This window comes from Pelophylax lessonae, assembly GCF_965119305.1.
Source record: "Pelophylax lessonae genome assembly, chromosome: 6".
Taxonomy (NCBI): Eukaryota; Metazoa; Chordata; class Amphibia; order Anura; family Ranidae; genus Pelophylax; species Pelophylax lessonae.
The window spans coordinates 3,575,383-3,581,026 of NC_138773.1; positions in this window are offsets into that span (position 1 = coordinate 3,575,383).

Below are 5,644 nucleotides of genomic sequence, written 5' to 3' on the forward strand. Positions count from 1 at the left end.
TTATGTAAAAAAGGGTATAGCCTACCAGTTCAGACTATCATAGGGTAATGGGATTGCTAGTGTGGATAGGAATGTCCCATGTAGCAAGTCATTCCAGCCAGTCCAATAATCAACGACACATAAGAGTTCTAAAAGGAGATAATGTTAGGGGAGCATGTTAGTTAAACGTGCCCATTCTCACCTCCGAATAATCCATTCAGGAGGACAGAGAAAGCCCTACATATATGTACTCACTTTAAAGCCCGTCTGGTCCGCTTGCACAGCAATCTCGCTGTGCTCACAGATCCTCAGGCTATTTGAATGACTGGGTTTGGCGCCAAAACGGCAGCCGCCACCAGCCTTCTCTCATTTCCCCCTGATTGCTGACATCTCCGGCCAGAAGCCAGGAGAACGTCAGACAAGAGGATGCTGCCGCGCATGCGCGAAAAAGCCGCACATGCGCAGTAATGGCGGGACGTGCGATATGCCATCCACTCCATAAAAACTCTCCCTCTCACCAACGGGGAGTTTTTATGGAGTGGATGGCATATCGCACGTCCCGCCATTACTGCGCATGTGCGGCTTTTTCGCGCATGCGCGGCAGCATCCTCTTGTCTGACGTTCTCCTGGCTTCTGGCCGGAGATGTCAGCAATCAGGGGGAAATGAGAGAAGGCTGGTGGCGGCTGCCGTTTTGGCGCCAAACCCAGTCATTCAAATAGCCTGAGGATCTGTGAGCACAGCGAGATTGCTGTGCAAGCGGACCAGACGGGCTTTAAAGTGAGTACATATATGTAGGGCTTTCTCTGTCCTCCTGAATGGATTATTCGGAGGTGAGAATGGGCACGTTTAACTAACATGCTCCCCTAACATTATCTCCTTTTAGAACTCTTATGTGTCGTTGATTATTGGACTGGCTGGAATGACTTGCTACATGGGACATTCCTATCCACACTAGCAATCCCATTACCCTATGATAGTCTGAACTGGTAGGCTATACCCTTTTTTACATAATATTAAACGAGCAACCTCTGCTGGCACCATGTGGCCAATAGCAGTATTGCACTCAATGTTCTCTTTTTTCAAACTTGCAGGGACCTTCCAGTGACATTGCTGTCCTCAGAAGGATTGGGGTTCTGCTCTTTTCTGTGGATCAATTCATTTTGACCTAACTAACCCCGGCCATCTCTCTATATTTCCCCTTGCTATTTTGGGCAGCCATGGATTTAAACTTACTATAATTCTGGTGACATACATTAAGTCCTTCTGAGATATTTGGACTCCATCTGTGGATGATTCAATCTACAATCGTTTTTGGACGCCCCATTGGCCCTTGTATCTATGTGACAACACTTTGAGTTGATTTGTGAGTATTGATATATATTTTTGTAAATTCTGGGTGAATGCTTGGATATATAAACATGTGGAATTATCCTTTACATAATAGAAATCATATTTACGATTGATTTGATAGATGCATGTATTGCAAAAAGATTTTGTAAATGCAAGACAAAAAGTACATTATCTATAATATATTGATTTTCTTTTTTTGTATGTTTTTTGCATATCAGTACTAACAGCCCCATGAACCTCAACGAGTCTCTGGCACCTATTTTGCCCTGAAGAAGCCATTTGAGGCGAAATGCATTGGTAACCCGTACCCTGCACCACTATAGGCTAGCTTTATCTATATGTGGAGTTGGGTGTGAGTAAGGTGACCTATAGAGGCCCACACTTATGGTCTGGTTGATATGTGTTGGGGGTTGTATTTATGTTTATATGTTAATTGTCATTTTAATGTTTGTAATTTGAAATAAAGCGACTTTTTATAATAATATTGTCTTGCTATCCTTTGTCTCCAGGGACGGGAGTATACAGCACCGCTATAGCCCCAATTACTAGTTTTTCAACTAATTTTTTGCACATTCAATGGACATGAAATGCCTTTTATGCTGCTGTATGTAGCGAAGCCAAGGACAAGGAATTGCTGTGGGTGGATGGCGGTCTGGCAGATATTTGTGGCCTGGCATGATTAATTTCAATGAAATATGATCTACTGGTCACATGTGTTGAATTCCTCAGAGATTCATGCCTCATTCATTTTTATAAATGTGAGGTAGTATACACTGTCATGAGCTAGGTGAGTGCGCTTATCGGTCACGATCCCCCCTGCTGCGCTGAATGTCCTTTCGGACAGGACACTGGATGGGGGGCAAGCCATCAGTTCCATTGCAAATTGTACAAGCTCTGGCTAGAGGTCAAGCCAGCCCACCCAGTAGTCCAGGGGTTCATCACTCCTCAGAGCGTCCACATTCGGCATTAACCCGATGTAGTCGGACACCTGTCGGACACCTTTTTTTACGCTCCAACATTTGAGCCACAGAAGCCTGCCTTTTTCCAGAACAACGTGACGACGGCATCATGGAAAGTGGAGTGTTGGACAACTGTGAGGAGACAGGAGAAGGGGGAGGAGAAGGAGAAGAGGCTGAACGGTGAGAGCATGGAGTGTGGCTTTGTGGGTTCTGACAGTTTTGCTCCCACTGGGCTTGGTGATGGGATTTCAGTTGCCTTCTTAAGGCGGTTGTCCCTAGGTGAGTGTTGGGCTTACCGCAAATTATGCGTTGACTGCAAAGGCTGCAGATGGCAACACTGGTGTCAGCACGGACACTGTGGAGCCATGTGCCGGCGTCCTGGGAGCGCCAGATGTGACTGTACATGGTTGATGACTCACTCCTGATACATGTGCATTCTGCTTTGTACCTCTTGTGCAATGAAAGTTCTGCCTGCCTTTCCTCCCTGTCTGCCGGTCCGTCAGTCCGCCAGTTCTACAAATAATTGGCCAGTAACTGTTGTCACTGTGTGTAGCACAGTTAACACAGCAAAAGAGGCCAAATGTTTGCAGGACTAAAATACATTCTTAGAAAATGATACTGTTAAATAACACCCCATTTCAATATGTGGCATTGGGGGGAGGGCACAGGTTTATTACACCAGTTCTACAAATAATTGGCCAGTAACTGTTGTCACTGTGTGTAGCACTGTTTACACAGCGAGAGGCCAAGTTTTTGCAGGACTAAAATACACACTTAGAAAATTATACTGTTAAATAACACCCCACTTCAAAATGTGGAAATTGGGGGGGGGGGGGGTGCATTGGTGTAGCACACCAGTTCAAATAATTGGCCAGTGAGTTTGGCGCTTTGTGTACCAGACTTCACTCAGCAAACTAGGCAATATTGTTGCATGACACAAATACACTTGTAAAAGTATACTCAGATAACACCCCACTTCAATATGTGGTATTGGGGGGCCACTGGTTTATCACACCAGTTGTTCAAAAAATTGGCCAGTGAGTTTGGCGCTGTGTGTACCAAACTTCACTCAGCAAACTAGGCAATATTGTTGCATGACACAAATACACTTGTAAAAGAATACTCAGTAAGGCTCCAAAAATTAGCTCACATGGTTTGAACTGACAGCAAAGAACGTAGTATATGATGGCTAGAGGTACAGTAGGCGTTCACAGTATACACAAGTTGGTGGCGGGCGGTATAGGCCGCAAAAATGAGCTCACATGGGTTAAACTGACAGCAAAGAACGTAGTATATGATGGCTAGAGGTACAGTAGGCGTTCACAGTATACACAAGTTGGTGGCGGGCTGTATAGGCCACAAAAATGAGCTCACATGGGTTAAACTGACAGCAAAGAACGTAGTATATGATGGCTAGAGGTACAGTAGGCGTTCACAGTATACACAAGTTGGTGGCGGGCTGTATAGGCCGCAAAAATGAGCTCACATGGGTTGAACTGACAGCAAAGAACATAGTATATGATGGCTAGAGGTACAGTTAGCGTTCACAGTATACACAAGTTGGTGGCGGGCTGTATAGGCCGCAAAAATGAGCTCACATGGGTTGAACTGAAAGCAAAGAACATAGTATATGATGGCTAGAGGTACAGTAGGCGTTCACAGTATACACAAGTTGGTGGCGTGCTGTATAGGCCGCAAAAATGAGCTCACATGGGTTGAACTGACAGCAAAGAACGTAGTATATGATGGCTAGAGGTACAGTAGGCGTTCACAGTATACACAAGTTGGTGGAGGGCTGTATAGGCCGCAAAAATGAGCTCACATGGGTTGAACTGACAGCAAAGAACGTAGTATATGATGGCTAGAGGTACAGTAGGCATTCACAGTATACACAAGTTGGTGGATGGCTGTATAGGCCGCAAAAATGAGCTCACATGGGTTGAACTGACAGCAAAGAACGTAGTATATGATGGCTAGAGATACAGTAGGCGTTCACAGTATACACAAGTAGGTGGCGGGCGGTATAGGCCGCAAAAATGAGCTCACATGGGTTGAACTGACAGCAAAGAACGTAGTATATGATGGCTAGAGGTACAGTAGGCTTTCACAGTATACACAAGTTGGTGGCGGGCTGTATAGGTCGCAAAAATTAGCTCACATGGGTTGAACTGACAGCAAAGAACATAGTATATGATGGCTAGAGGTACAGTAGGCATTCACAGTATATACAAGTAGGTGGCGGGCTGTATAGGCCGCAAAAATGAGCTCACATGGGTTGAACTGACAGCAAAGAACGTAGTATATGATGGCTAGAGGTACAGTAGGCATTTACAGTACATAGAACAGTAAGTGTCGGCCTGTATAGGCTGCAAAAATTAGCCATTCAATGGACATGAAATGCCTTTTATGCCGGTGTATTTAGCAAAGCCAAGGACCAGGAATTGTTGTGGGTGGATGGCGGTCTTTCGGATATTTGTGGCCTGGCATGAGGAATTTCGATGAAACCTGGTCTACTGGTCACATGTGTTGAATTCCTCAGAGATCCATGCCTCATTCATTTTTATAAATGTGAGGTAGTCTACACTGTCATGAGCTAGGCGAGTGCGCTTATCGGTCACTAACCCCTCTGCTGCGCTGAACGTCCTTTCGGACAGGACACTGGACGGGGGGCAAGCCATCAGTTCCATTGCAAATTGTACAAGCTCTGGCCAGAGGTCAAGCCTGCCCACCCAGTAGTGCAGGGGTTCATCACTCCTCAGAGCGTCCACATCGGCCGTTAACCCGACGTAGTCGGACACCTGTCAGACACCTTTTTTTACGTTCCAACATTTGAGCCACAGAAGCCTGCCTTTTTCCAGAATAACGTGACGACGGCATCATGGAAGGTGGAGTGTTGGACAACTGTGAGGAGACAGGAGAAGGAGAAGGGGGAGGAGAAGGAGAAGAGGCTGGACAGTGAGAGCATGGAGTGTGGCTTTGTGGGTTCTGACAGTTTTGCTCCCACTGGGCTTGGTGATGGCGGATTTCAGGTGCCTTCTTAAGGCGGTTGTCCCTAGGTGAGTGTTGGGCTTACCGCGACTTATGCGTTGACTGCAAAGGCTGCAGATGGCAACACTGGTGTCAGCAACGTACACTGCGGAGCCATGTGCTGGCACCCTGGGAGCGCCAGATGTGACTGTACATGGTTGATGGCTCGCTCCTGATACATTTGCAGTCTGCTTTGTACCTCTTTTGCAATGCAAGTTCTGCCTGCCTCTCCTCCCTGTCTGCCGGTCCGTCAGTCCACCAGTTCTACAAATAATTGGCCAGTAACTGTTGTCACTGTGTGTAGCACAGTTAACACAGCAAAAGAGGC